Genomic DNA, 17,785 nt, shown 5'->3' on the forward strand with positions numbered 1-17,785 from the left:
AATCTTTATCAATATTTTTTTTTAATTATTAGATTGCACTTTTTCTGTTTTTTATTTTTCTATATATTGAAAAAAAAATTGTTAACTTAATTAAAATTTTTCAACTTGATTGAATTTTAAACATTTATACATTTAAATTAAATACATACGTAGTTAAGTCAAATATATAACCTAAAGTTCAAGTATTTCACGTTTTTAAATTAAATATACAAATAGTTAAACTGGAAAAATTTAATCGAGTTGAAAAATTTAGTCGAGTTAATAACTCCCCAGAAAACATTTTGCGGGTAAACGTTCAGCAAATCACGCGCAAAAGGGATTCCTACAACGCAAGCAAAACCTTATCCAACTGCGTCGTCATAGCGCTAGCAAAACACTAGCACACTTTGTGCGCAATTTCAATAAGCGATATGCACGCAAAACGCTAGCACACTTTGCGCGCGATCTCAATAAGCGATATGCACGCAAAACGCTAGCACATTTTGCGCGCGATCTCAATAAGCTATACCCTGCCGAAAATGTGCTATTAAAACCAATTTAAAAAAAGTTAATCTGAATTGATCGGAATTTCCGCACCAAAAATATAGTATTAAGACCGATTGAAAAATAAGATCCAAACCCAGATAGATTTATTAAAACAGAATACATTAATGTAAACGTAATAAATGTTTAGTTTACAAAAAAAGTATTTCTTGTATTCTTTTTGTTAAAAAAGATTTAAAAAAAGATTAAATTTGAATTAAACATTTAATTTATGTACAAGATTAAATAACAATACAAATTGTTATTTACTTGTAAAAATATAAAATTTTATGTGGAACAGCGTTTTCACACATACGCTATGTTTGAAAAGAATGAGAGCGAATGTTCGTCTCGAGGTTACAAAAAGCAGCTCCTCAAAGTGTCACTAAGGCTGCGTTCAGATTCTCCACCCGGTGAGTGATCTCTGGGTGACTGGGTAAATGGGCGGAGCTAATGAAAAGCTCCCTAGTGGTTTATGGAATCTGAACGCACTCTCAAACATTGGGTGTGTTTAGCAAATAACGCTGAGAAATAGTAACATAAATATCTCTGATTCAGAATAAATTACATAATAAATTAAGATAAACGATAAAGATAATACATAAATATTTTACACTGAATATTTTTATCAATATAACTAAAGTAGATGAAAATTAAATGTTAGTAGAATAGGACGAATCAATTTAAACAATGAAAATAAATTTTTATTTTAACAAATTAGATGAAGATATATATTGCGCATATCATCTATTATATGTATAGGCTTGTTTTCTATTCCTGCACTAGACTGCACTGGAACGTTCCTTCTTGTTTTTACTAACTTTCAAATATATATCTATTTCACTTTAAGTGCACACTAATTCAGGAACAGAAAACAAACAGTATATTTTATTAGTATCAGAAAATATTTAATAATACTAAAAATCTTTAACATACTAATCTCAAATATAAATATTTATATAACGGTTTTGTGAGACTGTAGACCAAGAAACCTTACATTAATAGAATAAAAGATTAATATTTATTAATCTGTAATTACATAAACAGAATAATAAACAAAACGTTTAAACTTTACTTGGCTATTAACGTTTTTTTTTATTATATTTATACATTTTAATTTTTATTTACTATAATATTTATTTACTATAATATTTATTTACTATATTTTAAATTAAATTTATTTTTTTATTTTAAATTTGTTTTAAATATACGAGCTTTATCACAAATATATAAATTTTTATAGCGATACATTTTGGAACGCACCTTTACGTCACCCACCCGTTTCACCCGGCTCAAGGACCCATGTGATTTTTCCACTCTCTCGGGATAGACAGAGTGATAAAGTGAACGACCCACCTAATGTCCGGTAGGGGCACTCTAAAGAAATCTGAACGCTCTTTAGGTGCCTGGGTGCACTCGGGTGGGGAATCTGAACGCGGCCTAAAGTATATGAGCTGACGAGTTAGCGGCGGTGGCGCCTAGATATAACGCCTGTGGCCGCACTCAACTCACGAGAAAATCTCCTGCGGCGTGGCCGCCTAGCGGTGGCGTTAGCACTCACTTGTTAAACCCATTTCAATCTGAAATTACAGAATTTCAACTTGCTGGTAAAAGTCACGCAAATCGCGTACACAGTTTACATGCATAAGACGCGCAAACTTTGCGCGCAAAAGATGTTATCTGGGTGCAAGCAACTTACGAGCAAATATAATTATCCAATACATCAGCAAATCACATGCAAAATGGTATCCATTTGCATGTGATATGCTGGTGTATTGGACAATACATGAGCTAGCCACTTGTAAGCAATATACACGATGTAACACGTTCTACGAACAAAACGCATGCAAATCTGTTACAAAGTTCGCATGCACATCGCGCGCAAAACTTGCTAGCAAAAAATGTTATCTGGGTCTTTATGTATCTTTGTATTTTGCACTTTTTTTATTCCTCTTTTTTGAATTTAAAGCCTCTAAAGTACTTTATTTTAAATAATAAAAATGTAAGAGAATAAAAAAAAAGTAACTTCCAACGAATCTTCCTCTAAATAACAGCACAATGACTTTAAAATGTCGAAAATAAAACATTCCAAATTCATTGCCAAGTTGTTGTTTTATTTTAGAAGATGTCTGAAGGCGAGTTTAAATAGGGGTGCGTACGATTGGACACCGCACGATTGGACACCACCACTCACAGCGGCCGATGCCTAGAGTTTTTCCATTGGTTTGGTTAAATAAGTCAAGATTGGTTGGTGTCCAATCGTGCTGTGTCCAAAAGAGTGTCACCCGTTTAAATACTCTTAACCTTCTGCTCGAGGCTCTCGTACGATATTCACGTATGCGATAAAAAGAGACCGAGAGAATACAACATGACGTGCGTGCAACGAAGACAACTACATTCAGTTGTAACAACTTTGTGGAGTTAAATAAGATTGGTACACCTGGGGTCTGAATGGTCAGAAAACAAGCGAGAGGGCAAAGAATTAAAGAGAGATGCTTGCAAACTGCACATACCATGTTACTTTCACCATGCTTATATATTGCGCCCGGTGGTGGAGGGGGGAGGGGATTGATTGGTCAGCTAATCAGAGCGTTTTGATTGACCGGCCGGTCAATTAAAAAACCGGGAGAACGGTATGCCAAATAGGATTTACTTGAAGGCCTTTGTCGCGGTTGAGGTTGTCAGGATGTTTCAAGATTTCCAGATCTTCCCGATATTTTCTGGCGAAGTAACCTTGTGACAGGGCCAATATGGTAGACTTATCATACTGCATGACATGTCCAGTCTCCATTCAATGTTTCGCCAAGACTGATTGCGAAAAATGGCTGTATTTGGCACACCTCTGGTGTTCCTTTATCCGTGTACTGATCTTTCTCCCGGTTTCTTCTATGTACACTTTTCCGCAGACGCAAGGTATCTTGTACACACCTGGTATTTCCAGGCTTGATCTTTGATCCTTGGGATTAGGGAGTAATTGAGCAATTTTCTTTTGGAGTTTGAAGATTACTCTGATGTTATGCTTGCTCAAAATTCTGCCTATGCGCTCTGTTGTACCTTGAAGATACGGAAGGACAGCCGTCGTTTTCTTTTCTCTTTCTTCATCCAGAGTTTCGATGTCGTTGGGACTGGAGATCTTGTTCTTCAATCTCTTAGTTATCTGATTAATGTTTTTGCTGTTGTACCCACTTCTACTTAATAACGTATATTATATCGAGTAAAATTTTTCTCGGAAAAAACGTTTTAAAATGTAAACTTAAAATTTAAAAAAAGTAATTATACATCTGGCATCAAGGTATATATATTTGAATTACAGAATCATATCTGTTTACACGATTCTATGAATCAAATACAGGTATACATTAAAATTCGATTTAATTATTCTTTATGAAATCCTGTAATTTTGGATTGGAATCGATTTAACAAGTGAGAGCACTACCGCTAGGCGGCCACGCCGCGGGGGATCTTTTCGTGAGTCGAGTGCGGCCACAGGCGTTATATCTAGGCGCCATCGCGACTGACTCCTCAGCTTATAACTTTAGTGAGACTTTTAGAAGCTGCTTGTTGTAACTTCGAGACAAATACTCGCTCTCATTCTTTTCAAATGTGACGTGTGTGTGAAATGCTGTTCCACATAAATTTTTACATGTAAATAACAATTTATATTGTTATTTAATCTTGTACAAAAATTAAATATTTAATTCAAATTAATCTTTTTTTATTCTTTTTTAACGAAAAGGATACAAGAAATATTTTTTTTTATAAACTAAACATTTATTTCGTTTTACATTAATGTATTCTGTTTTAATAAATCTATTTGAGTTCCGATCTTATTTTCAATCTGTCTTAATACCGTATTTTTGATGCAGAAATCCCGATCAATTCGGATTATTTTTTCTTTAATCGGTTTTAATCGCACATTTTTGGCAGAGTTAATACTACTTTTATTAACAAATATCATTTTTTATTAAATAAAGTCTTAATTACGCAATATAAAATAATGTCCAAAAAACGTCCATAAAAGTCCTTTTTATGTCCTGCCGAGACGTCCTAATGACGTCCATTTGATGCCGGAAGGCGGTACGTCATGGCGCAACGTACATTGTACGTCCGAAGGACGTCTCCTAAACATCTACAAGACATAATTGATATGTTACTGGACGCCAAAACTGGCGTCAAAACTGGACTCCACATGTCGGACCGCGACGTCCATTGGACGTCCAAAGGACATCTTTGTGTTGCGTGGGACAATTGTTTAAAAATATGTAAACGCTGGAAACATTCTTGACAGAACCTATTAAAAGCTTTAGAACTGTTGAAAAATACTAAAGAGCTGTCCAAAACTCGCAGTAAACTGGTACTTTACTTTTGTGATTTGATGTCTTCGTATGGATTTAAAAATTGTTTCAAAATATATAAACGTCGAAACTCTTAACGAAACCTATAGAAAACTTTAGAACTATCACAGAACTATCGGAAAATGCCAAAGAGCCGTTCAGAACTTTCTCATGAAAAGACTTTACTCTTGTGATAAAGTACCAACGTTTGGGTTTAAAAATTGTTTTGAAATAAATACCCGTTAGAGCCCTTTTCGAAACGTTGAAAAGTATGCAAGAACTACCGAGAACTGCTAACAAATCGATCGAAACTCTCAGCACAGCGTTGTACGATAAATAGGGTGCCAGCGGTCAGATTAAAAAATTGTTAAAAAATACTAAATATGCAGAACTATTCTTAAAATTTATCAAGAATTATAGAACTCTTCGAGAACTATAAGATTTTGTGATTTAATTTATTATTTTTGTAATTTGGGCTGCTACGGGAAGTTGGCACCCCATATTTTTAAAGATGAATTTTTTTGTTCAAATCGATAGAACTATTGTTTTAATTTATCAGGAACTGTAGAACTATTGTGGGTGCAAATAAAACTCTGATTTAAATATTTACATTTTAAAAATGGGGTGCTAACTTCATACCGGCATTAATGTTTTTGTAAATAAATTAATATGAATTGTTCTCAAATAGAGTTTTGGGATTCCTCAAGCTCAACATATAATAATATGGCTCATTATTTTAACATTATTAATTTTGCATTGGAGTAGCTGTATAAGTTTCATCTTCCCCTACATTATCATGCATATACAAGGAAAAACGATACAAGTACGATTTTATAACTGTATTGCTCTTTTAATAATGTCTATAAGTTAGTTTTTATTAAAAAGTTATATAAAACGTTTATTAAAATGCTGTATAGGAAATAGCAATGCACAGCTTTTATTATTATTCATATAGTGGAATAATTTCAGAATTCAGATGCATATTACGTTTCGACAAAACTTTATGATAATCCCCACTGGAAAGTATATTTAGCATATGTACATATTGGCGCGAGTAATTTGATCGGCTCTAATTTTATGGAATTTAGAAATTTTGGTGTTTTGGATACATTGATAAGATGCATACTTCTACTCTTGGGAAAAAGCTACGTGATATATCTGATTGGTATATGAAGTCATTTCTTATTACATTAATTTTTTAATATGTAGGGGAGACCGCGGCAATTCGGAAGACTTTTTTTTCTTTTGCGTCTTCTGAGTGTTATATTTAAAAAAAAATGTTAGTTTGAAAGGTTGAACTTTTTTCTACAATGTCATTAGAGATAAAACACGAAAATGTACTTGCTTTGGAGTACATATAAAAATGCCAAATATTTCGAATAGCCCCAAGCCCTGGGTAATTCGAAAATAGTCCAAGAATATTCTGAAATTTGTGTTTTAAAATAAAAAAATGTAAAAAAATGAAACTGTGAAAACTTTCTTTTATTAAGAAAACGATATACGAGGTGTGTTCAAAAAGTATCGCGAATTTTGTGTTTTTTCAAAAATTATTTATTTATTCATGAATATCTATTTTGTCCCCTTCAAAGTAATCCCCATGAGATATTACACACTTGTGCCAACGGTTTTTCCAATCTTCGAAGCACTTCAAAAAATCATTTTTTTTTATCTTGTTCAGCTCCTCCTTCGATGCCGTCTTTATCTCGTCAAGCGTAGCGTAACGTCGTCCTTTCATGGGCCTCTTCAGTTTAGGGAACAAGAAAAAGTCACAGGGGGCCAGATCTGGGGAATACGGTGGCTGCGGCATCATTAGTGTGTTGTTTTTGGCCAAAAAGTCGCGCACAAGCAACGATGTGTGAGCAGGGGCGTTATCGTGGTGCAAAAGCCAATTTTTGTTCTTCCACAAATCCGGGCGTTTCTGGCGGATTGCTTCGCGCAAATTGCGCATAACTTGCAGGTAATATTCCTTATTGACCGTTCTACCCTGTGGCAAGAACTCATGATGCACCACGCCCCTGCAATCGAAGAAAACTGTCAGCAAAACTTTCACATTCGACCGAACTTGGCGCGCTTTTTCGGTCTTGGTTCGTGCGGCAGCTTCCATTGAGATGATTGAGCTTTGGTTTCCACGTCATAACCATAAACCCACGATTCGTCACCAGTTATGACCCTCTGGAGCAAATTTGGGTCGTCGCGGACAGAGTCCAACATCTCATTAGCAATGTTCATGCGATGCTGTTTTTGGTCGCAATTGAGCAATTTTGGTACGAATTTCGCGGCGACCCGTCTCATGCCCAAATCATTGATAAAAATCGAATGGCACGAGCCAATCGATATGTTTAGGTCCTCAGCAACTTCTCTAACGGTGATTCGACGATTGGCCAATACCATTTTCTCCACTTCATTAATTTTTTCGTCTGTTGTTGAAGTGCTCGGGCGTCCGGCACGCTCTTCGTCGTTCACATCTTCTCGGCCTTCTGAGAACATTTTGTACCACCGATAAACGTTGCTTCGGTCCAAGGTAGCTTCTCCGTATGCCACAGTCAACATTCGGAATGCATCCGTGCACTTAATTTCGTTTTTCACACAAAATTTGATACAGGTTCTTTGATCCATTTTTTTGAATAGGTAAAAATCGAAGACGATCCAAAACACGTGCAAGCAAAGCAGCTGTCAACAATTAAGTGAACATTCAAAATGGCCGAGCTTGTCGGCATAAGTGAGAGACATGAGTACCAACATAACGCCACAAAAAGATCGAAATTCGAATATACGTAACCCGCGAAAATTCAAAATTCGCGATACTTTTTGAACACACCTCGTATAGCGTTATAAAGAAATATTACATACCAAAAAAAAAAATACAAACACAATAGAGAAATTTACTGCTTTAATGTTTTTGAAACAAGTCAGAGATTATTCCTATTTTATATAATTACATCCGTTAAGTATTAAATTGTGCATTTTGGTACATAGAACGCGAATATGAAAGAAAAAAATCGTCCAAACGACGATTTGACGTTTGGTTTTACGAATAACCCCGACGTTACCTGTGCGTATTATTACATATGATCTACAAAAATAGACATCACACAGTAAAAAGGAAACACGAAATGTTTCAAATACATTTAAATGGACACGATACATTCAAAGTTTTTCAAAAAGAATCTTATTTGACTTACTTAAATTTTGAAGAAATATTGACTATCAAAAATTACTTTGACTGTCACAAAACACATTTCTCACTACTACGACTTCAATATGATGCCGTTACCAACAAAATTTTGTTAGCAGCTTCGTTATATTAAGACGCGTTTACAGTATTTGAAATAAATTTTTAATATGTACCTATAAAAAGATATTTCCATTTTTCAGGTTGCCCTGGTCTCCCCTATGTTATGCGTGCGTGCGTGCGTGCATGCGTGTATTGTATAATTTAAGAGAGTATTCCGATTTATAAGGCTAAAAAGATGTTTTTTAGAAATTTTTAGGAAGATCTAGAGACTAATTATTGGTCTATTACATAAAATTGTCCGTTTTTTACTTTTTTTTCAATAAAATAGTACTTGATGAGTAAATTGTTTTATTGAGAAACACATAAATAAATTGAACAAACTTACGTAACAACTAAATAATATTAAATTTTATATATTTTTTTATTACCAATTTAACAATTTTTTAACAATTGTTAAATTTAATAAATACTACTGTTTCGTGTGGTAAACAATGACAATTAATAGCTTGCAGAAAAATATTTATCGAGACAGTGGAATAAACAATAGCACTTGTTAATACCTAATAAGTCAAAAAACTAAGAAAACTTTTCTTTTTCATGAAAATTAATTGACTGTAGCAGAAACGAGAACTAAATAAAAGTACTCGACAAAATGACAACCTTGGTACACATTGTTTTATTTTTGACGTAAATTTTTATTTTGATTTTTTATAAACAAAAATAATAAATACGGTAAACCGGGGTTATTCGTTAGACCTTTTTTTCGTTTGTGTCTCCTGAGTTCTATATTCGTTAAAAAAAAGAAAACATCCCAAGCAGAACAATAAGTCAAAATGACATCAAAGTGATTCACAATTATGTCAAAATGACATCAAAGTAATTCACAATTACATCAAAATGATGTTAAAGTGAATCATAATTGATCGAAAACTGACTTTTAATGATCATTTTGCAGTCACTTTGACATCATTTTGATGTCGTGATGACTCCCTGTTCTGCTTGGGATAGGACGGTTTGAAAGGTTGAACCTTCCCCTTCACAATACTGGTATAGATAGAACATGAAAGTGTACTTGCTTTAAAGTACATATAAATATGTCGACCAATACCAAGAATTACGAATAGCCTTAAGCCCGGGGTGATTCGTAACTAGTGCGGGAATATTCCGAAGTTTGTGTTTTAAGTTGAAAGACTATAAAAAAACTGTTGTTAATATTTTCTTTTATTTAAAAAAGGATATAGGTATAAAAAAAAAACAAATGCAAACATACACGTTCGCATGTCTTTTTATGCCATCAGTGTGACAGATTTTCTAACCTCACAAGTGTCAATCTTTATCGCTTTATAACTTTTTACCTGCTTAAAAGCGACGATTTTATATTCATATTAATGTTCTGTCTACTAAAATACACAATATTATCAAGTTTGAACTAAATCAATGAAGAACTTCAGTTTATCTCAATGCTTAATTCTGCGTAGCCTAGACGTTCGTAACGCAGTCAACGAAAAGTTAGGGTTACCCATAGGCGCTGCAATCAGTATTAACAAATCGTCCCGGTGCTCGATATTACAAATAGCCCCAACGTCAACTGTGCGAATTATTGCGTATGATCGACAAAAATAGACATCACCCCAGGTAGAACACGAAATCATAATTAGATCATAATGACATCAAATATAAGTCATTTTGAGAAAAATCATCATGACGACATTTGATACACTTTCTAGGATTCATTTTCTCTGATTTTGTGATGAATTCGTGATACAGAAATGATTTTTAAGTAATTTTTTAACTACGTACATAATAAAGGAAATCACGATTTTATCCCTGCCACAAATTTACTTTACATACGTATGGTTATTACCGTTATTAAAAATTATAAAAGTTGTATATAAGGAGAATCCTATGCAATGCCTGTTTCAAAAAACACATTCAGAAAACTGTAAATTTTTTCTTTAGTGTTCTAAAGTAAATTTGCGGCAGGGATACGTATGATAGCAACATAATGGCAACTGTTGCCATCAGTTTGTTGTCCGCGTTTAACAGCATATTGACGGTATGTTGCAAAAATGTAAAATTTTATGTGGAACACCGTTCCACACAAACGTCACACTTGAAAACAATAAGAGCGAGTATTCGTTTCGAGGTTACAACAATCAGCTCCTAATTAAGATTTTTATTGAAGTGTGAGCTGATGAGTCAGTCGTGGTGACACCTAGATATAATGCCTGTGACCGCAATCGATTTACGAGAAAATCCCCCGCGGCGTAGCCGCCTAGCGGTGGCGCCAGCACTCACTTGTTTGTGTGGGGCCTTATACACATTAATTCGGCTGAATTATATACATTCACCATCTATAAGATTTGAATGAGGTATTCCACATTCATAACTGTATGTATTTTGAAATCAACATTTCCATATAGAAACACATTAGTCTATAATAAGCAAATCACTATAGGAACATAATGACGGTATCATATCTAATCTATCAATCATAATAAAGTCAGATATTTTAATTTTCATTTATAATTGTATTTTTTATTGTTTACATTACTTTAACAATATATTAAAACAATATAAGTATTTTGGGAACTATAAAGAATGATTTTGTCTATAATATACTGTAAATTTCTTTTTTATTTTTAAATCATTTTTGCGTCATTTCTTATCGATGACTTTTAAATGATAAATAAAGTCGTGATGATATTCTAATGATATCATTATGACTTTTGTGTTCTACCTGGGACACAGCAAAAAGTAAACATGAAATGTTTCAAATACATTTAACTGGACACGATACATTCAAAGTTTTCAAAAAAACCTTATTATCTTACTTAAATTTCAAAGAAATGCTGATTATCAGAAATTACTTCGATTGTCGCAAAACATATTTTTCACTACGACGACTTCAATATGATGCTGTTGCCAACAAAACTTTGTTAGCAACATTGTTACATTAGGACGTGTTTAAAGTAAATTTTTAATATGTACCCATAAAAAGATATTTCTAATTATCGAATTAGCCCGTCTAACGATTTGCCCCGGTCTCCCCTACATAATAATAATTCTAGTTCTAGCCAAAGAAAGCCAAAGAGGACGTATGTATTATGATGTATTTGTAACGAAAAATTTGTGTCGATTTCCAAAAAAATAATTTTACCAGATTAAAAAGCACAGTTTCAGGGAAAATGATTTCAACGTTTAAAGTACACTTTTTTGTATACATATAGCATGCGATTTATAACTTCGATAAATTATCAAATATTGACAAAATACTTATTGTTAAGCAATGTATTTTAAAAACTTAAAATATATGTTTTAAACTTAAGATATATTTTTAAAAAATCCTTTTTTTTATCTTTCAAATTAAAATACTCTTAAAGAGTTATTAAGTAATTATGCAGAATAGGGGACTCTATTCCGATGACACCGACCTTGTTAAGATCATGACCTTGAGTGATTTTCTGAAAGTTTCAGTTGTCGATTGTCATTTGTTAAAACATTATTAATAAAAAAGTTTCATAAATAGATTACCTCCTTAATAAATAATAGTAACAGATGATAATAATAATAATAATTTACCTTTCCATAGCCAACCTAATGATTTTTCCGATAATTTTGATGTTGCAATGATCTTGGTCCCTAACAAAGTTAAGGTAAATCAAGATTGATAATTCTTGGAGCGTATTATTTATTAACAAAACAATAGTGAAAAGGAAGTCTTATTATGTAATAGGTATTGTAACAAATCGCCTTTCCGCTTTCCCCTGGGACTGTCCACCGTTCCAGGCTGTTCGGCCGAATAACCGCCCGACAGTGAAAAACCGGCACAGGCGCCTATAATACTCTTCAAACCGGCGTAGCGCGCGAACACGCATCCGCGCGTCGAGGAGATCTCCGCGCGCACCCGCTCGAGAAGCGACCGAAGTGGCGGTCGCTGCCAATCTCGAGCGGCAGGGATTCTCCCCAAGCAGAACAACAAGTCAAAATGACATCAAAGTGATTCACAATTGTGTCAAAATGACATCAAAATGAATCATAATTGATTGAAAAGTGACTTTTAATGATCATTTTGCAGTCACTTTGACATCATTTTGACATCTTGATGACTCCCTGTTCTGCTTGGGTCCCTCCGTGACCGCACCGTTCTGTACCCCCGCACCGTCCCTGCCCTCGAGATTCGGCTATATAAGCGCCGCCGCTTCTACAGTCGAGGCTTCTTTCCGTCCAAATTTCCGTCCGCAAAAGAAGTGCCTCCTAAAGTTAGCCCAAAGTTAAGCGATCTTAGCTTTTGCCAAGAGATCTTGGCGACTAGCCATCCGCCTCCTAGACCGTCGACTTACGGCTCAAGTGAATCTTGGGCTCCACCGGGAGATCTTGATAGTCGGAGCATTCCTGATCCGCTCTTCCTGTTCGGCATTGACTCACGACTCGGGGTGTGGAGTTCTACTCCTCTACCAAGTGATCTTGGCGTGAGTCGATTGCCACTGCCGCATAACATCGTGGTATTAATCGCAGCGCTCCGCGACCGTTTTCGAACAACAGTACAGCTGTACCGCGCGCGCGATGTCTTTGTCTCCGCGTGCCTGTGGCCGTGGCCACGGCTTTCAACAAAACCACGACATCGACGCGTAAACAGGTATTCCGAATTCCGAGAAACTCGGCTCGGAATCCCTTGCTTGTACATAGTCCACGACTTGTAAATACCGCATTCGATAATTTCCGTCTTTGTCGTCCGCATTCTATTTTCCGTTTTCGTCCGTCCGCGCGTTCTGTTTCCGTTCGTCCGTCTGCGCGTTATATTTCCGTTGGTCTGTCAGCGCGTAGAAGTAAGTTCTCGTTGCGTCCGTCCGAGCGTCATCGCCATTTGTCCGTCCGCGCGTCGCGCCCAGAACGCTACTTGTTTGTACTTTACAGAACTCGCAATAAACCACGCTTTGTCCACCATCAACAAACGTCTAGTTCTCTTGGCGACCTCTCCGCGTCCTCGTCCACCGAAGTCACGCCGCCCCGTGAGCGGAAAAGTCAGGTTGTTACAGTATAATATTTAATACTTTAAGACCATTGGAGCTGAGTTTTTTATTCTGTATAATTACTAAATATTATTTTAATAAAAGCAGAAGGATATTAAGAGGGATACGATATACATATAAATGAAATAAAAATTGACTTTGCAATTAAAAAAATATCTCTTGTTATTACAGTTATAATCCTGCAACTTTTGGAATCGTCGGCAAAACCGAAACTTAAATATCAACAAATAATGCACGAAGTAAAAGAATATATTCGTCAAAAGAAGCTTCCGCTATATTTGAGAAACAAGCTGATTTTCTATTACGAGTATCGTTATCAAGATAGTTTTTTTAAGGAGAATATTATATCTGACACACTTTCAGGTTAGTTGAAAGCAAAAATAATTAAATTAGAAGGATAAATTATTGAATTATTAAATGCTAAAAAATCAACTAACAAAGTGTATAATTTTTAGTAACATTTTCTATTATCCTTTTTTAGGTCATTTAAATCAAGAAATTCTATTCCATAATAGTCAGAGATTGCTAGATACTGTGATTCTTCATAACTTACCTCGCAATGTGCTTAGTGATTTAATAAGTAATTTTTTTTCTTCTTATATCAATAATAATAGTTGTTGCTAGTATCAGGTGCGCAACTAAGTTCTCTTTGTCAATAGATGGCTCCAGCAGTAAGTGCTGGTTGATTTAAACATATCCAAAACGTCATGAACCAAGTTTAGACATATGGTAAACAAACCGCGTTGACACGTTAGTGATTTTCTTTTGGTGTCATATACTTTTGATTGTGTGAAAATGTCTGATTTTGTGCCAAATAATCGTCATTTGCGGGAAGTGTTGATTTTCTTACTCCATTCAAAGAAAACGGTGGCTGAAGCGCATTGAGAGCTCCAAAAAGTTTACTGCTGAGATGCTGCTCTAAGTGAAATAACATGCCGTGATTGATTCCGTCGCTTCAAAGATGGTGATTTCGATGTTGACGACCGTCCGCGTAAAGGAAGGCCAAAAACATTCGAAGACGCTGAATTGGAGGCATTACTCGATGAGGATCCGTGCCAAACGCAAGAACAGCTTGCTTCAGCATTAGGAGTTACCCGCCAAGCCATTTCCAAGCGATTGCATGCCTTGGGAATGATTCAAAAGCAAGGAACTTGGGTTCCTAATGATTTGAAGCTAAGGGACGTTGAGCGTCGTTTTTTCACCTGTAAACAACTGCTCCAGCGGCAAAAAATGAAGGGTTTTCTTTATCGCATCGTGACAGGTTATGAAAACTGGATTTATTACAGCAACCCAAAGAAAAGAAAGTCATGGGGATTGCCCGATCATGCTTCTAGGTCATCGACTCGACCGAATATCCACGCTGCGAAAGTTATGCTGTATATTTGGTAGGATTAGGTCAGTATTATTTATTATGAGCTGTTGAAACCGAACGAAACCATCACTGGGGAACGGTATCGACTTCAATTGATGCGACTGAGCCGAGCACTGCGCGAAAAACGGCTACAATACGAGCTGAGACACGACAAAGTGATTCTACTGCATGACAACGTTTGGCCTCATGTTGTCAAACCCGTTAAAACCTACGTGGAAACGCTCAAATGGGAAGTATTACCCCACCCGCCATATTCCCCAAATATTGCGCCGTCCGATTATTACTTGTTCCGTTCGATGGCACATGGTCTGGCTGATCAGCAGTTCCGCTCATATGAAGACATCAAAAAATAGCTAGATTCGTGGATAGCCTCAAAAGACGAACACTTTTATCGTAACAATATTCGAGCTCTGAAGATGGACAAAAGTTGTAGCTAGCAATGGGCAATACTTTGAATGATTCATTTGTAACCATTTTTTCACAATAAAGTTGCATTTTCATGAAAGAAAACAGCGAGAACTTAGTTGCGCACCTTATATATTATTATTACTATTTTTGTTAGTATAATAATTATTATTATTATTATTATTGTTGTTGTTATTAGAGGAAAGTTGTTAATACTGTAATAGCCTTCCTAAATCCTTATTTCTCGGAAACATGAAATTACAATGTATTAATCCATTAAGGCTCATGGCCAGATTAATGAGGTTAGCCAGAAAATAACAATTAAAAATAAGACCGCAGTTTAAAAAGTTCTTTTAATATATAAAGCACGTTGAAAAATCAATTTTGCAACTAATTGTTATAAACACATTTTTAGCATAATAATACAAGCATTATGAGCGGCATAAAACAATTTAAGTAAAAGTTATAAATGCTTTTTTAGCAATTTTTTTATAATAATTAAAATTTATTGATGCAATTAAGTTAAACAAATTTGATAACAATTACCTTTTTTTTATAGTTAGGAAACGCCTTTATGGGTCCCCGCGCCGGTGGGGACAGGACGCGGGGTATGTGAGACTCTCCGACCTAAACGTGGCCGACATACTCACTAAAACCCAACTTTTTCCGGCGTCTGGGCTCGGGAGGGATCACGGGATTGAATTGATTAGCATGCACCGCGATCCATCCTAGCCCAAACGGGTCTCCGTTCGAGAGCAGGGAGTTAGCGGCCGAGACTCGACCGAAGCTCCAGCCGCCCGAACCGGGATGCTAGGGGTGCAACGGGCCCCCGTGGAAGAGGGCCCTAGGTTCGCACTCCCGCATCCCAAGCCTCAGACGGGTCAGCCGGGCAACTACCCCGCCGCTGATTCCGCCCGAGGCGTACCTCCTCAACAGTGGAGAGAGTAGGGCCCTTTGTCCGATCTAGTCGGCGATGCGAGGGTTCCCCCTCCCCACTGTTCCTTTCCGGCTATCTCCCTCCCCCCTCTGTGTAGAAGAGGGGAGGAGGAATGGCAGCCGCGCTAGCAGACTATCGCTGGCGGCGACATGTTTGTCGCCGCCAGGATGCCGGCAATAAAAAAAGAAAAATGAAAGGGCAGGCAATCTCACAAGCGAGACCATCCGCCGCTGTCCCGTTTGACAGCCTCTCCTGCCGCCCTACTTAACCTAAAGACGGTTGATCCCTGCCTACGCTAGAAGGAGGATTCCGGCACCCTCCTTCTGGCCAGGGAAGACCGTACGCGTGTGCTCTGCGATTATTTTATAGTAGGATTAGAGCAAAACCCCACTACACGGACGCCTGTGTTGGCAGTTGCCCGAACCGCACGACCCTTCCAGAATAAATATGCACCCTGATGGGTGCATACACAAATGCACACCCAGATGAGTGCTCCCATCCTCGTTTACCTGGAAACCACGACCCCGGGCAGAGTCGGGATCGTCAGCACAATTCAGCAAGGAGGAGACCAACCCGAGCCTTCATGTGCGACGACGAGTCGTGCGATAACGTAATTCCAACCACCGGTCAGGTCATGCCATAGTTCTCAGGAACGCTTTCGACATTGGCGAGTAGCACCCTGGACCCGATCGCCAGACGAATGGAGAAGGCGAGCCCTTTCTACCGATAAATGGTTTCAGAATCCGAATTCCTCCACCATCCATCACTTCTACCCGTTTCCCTGCCTCCGAGTTTTATGCTAGGGGGAAGACAGACCCCTGCTAATTGGTGTGCGACACGCGCGCTTTCCCTTAGAGAAAGACTTGCGTCAATCCACCTCCACCTATCCGTGTTCCTGCCTTCGAGTTTTAGACTAGGGAAAAGCAAATCCCTGCTGGCCGGTGTGCGACAGACGACTTCCTTCCGTGGGAGACACCGTCTATTCATCTCCACCTACCCGTGTTCCTGCCTCCGAGTTTTAGACTAGGGGGAGGCAAACCTCTGCTGGTCGATGTGTGACACATGAACTCACAACCCTTTCAGTGTGAGAACCGATCCACCTCCGCCTACCCAAAAACGCGCTCAAAGCTACGTTCCTCCCTACCCCGCCCCCCTGTACCACCGGTGATGTATACAGATAGAGGAAGTTACCTGTTTGCGGTGTGTGACATCAGCGATTCCCTTTGATCTTGGAAAACCGCAGCGTCTATCCACCGCTCCTACCCGTGTCCCTGCCTTTGTGTTTTAGACTAGGGGAAGGCAGACCCCTGCTGGCCGCTGTGCGACACGTGCGCTCCCACGTGGAAGGCCCGCGTCAACCTACCTCCACCTACCCGTGTCCCTGCATCCGAGTTTTTATACGAGGGAGAATGCAGACCCCTATTGGAAGGATGTCGGTCTTTGGGCCATCCCGGTAGTGACCTCTCCACCTTCCATCCCCCCGCCTATCATGTGCCTCAGAGAATCCCCACGCCGTCTCTGAGTACCCGCCTTGCAACGGTTTACAAGACAGGAATTCTACCCGGTACTCCCATCGTGGGATCCTCCTATCGTGGGATTAGCTAACTAGCGGGGTGGTGACCGTTCGGGTGCAGTACCGGCCAGGACAGCTACACCCAAGAGTCCCACACTCGGGTGCCAACGCGGTGGCACCAAGACTGATTGCTTTCAGATTCGGGACTTGAGCGTTACGCTATGGGTTCCTCTTCCTCCGGCCAGTCCTTCCGGGGAATTGCACGCCCAGGCGGGTAAACTAACATCCCGCGTGACTTCTTCAGGGAGATACCAGCCTTGCTCAGTCACGAGACGGCTTAAGGGTATCTCTAGGCCTGGCTTTAATCGCCCTAATAGCACAAGTTAATACTGAGAACGTTCTGCGGGATATTTGAAAAGTAGATTGCGTAGATC

The 17,785-nt window shown here is 37.9% G+C and overlaps 1 long non-coding RNA gene across 1 annotated transcript; it reads left to right on the plus strand.

Annotated features, from left to right (window-relative positions):
- The first annotated feature begins 11,066 nt into the window (after nt 1-11,066).
- Nucleotides 11,067-15,279, plus strand: LOC105200963. Its single transcript, XR_005576113.1, has 2 exons — nt 11,067-13,487; nt 13,606-15,279. It is a non-coding gene; the product is annotated as an uncharacterized LOC105200963 (long non-coding RNA).
- Nucleotides 15,280-17,785: the final 2,506 nt, after the last annotated feature.

The sequence above is a fragment of the Solenopsis invicta genome, chromosome 13 (assembly GCF_016802725.1).
Source record: "Solenopsis invicta isolate M01_SB chromosome 13, UNIL_Sinv_3.0, whole genome shotgun sequence".
In the NCBI taxonomy this organism is placed as follows: domain Eukaryota; kingdom Metazoa; phylum Arthropoda; class Insecta; order Hymenoptera; family Formicidae; genus Solenopsis; species Solenopsis invicta.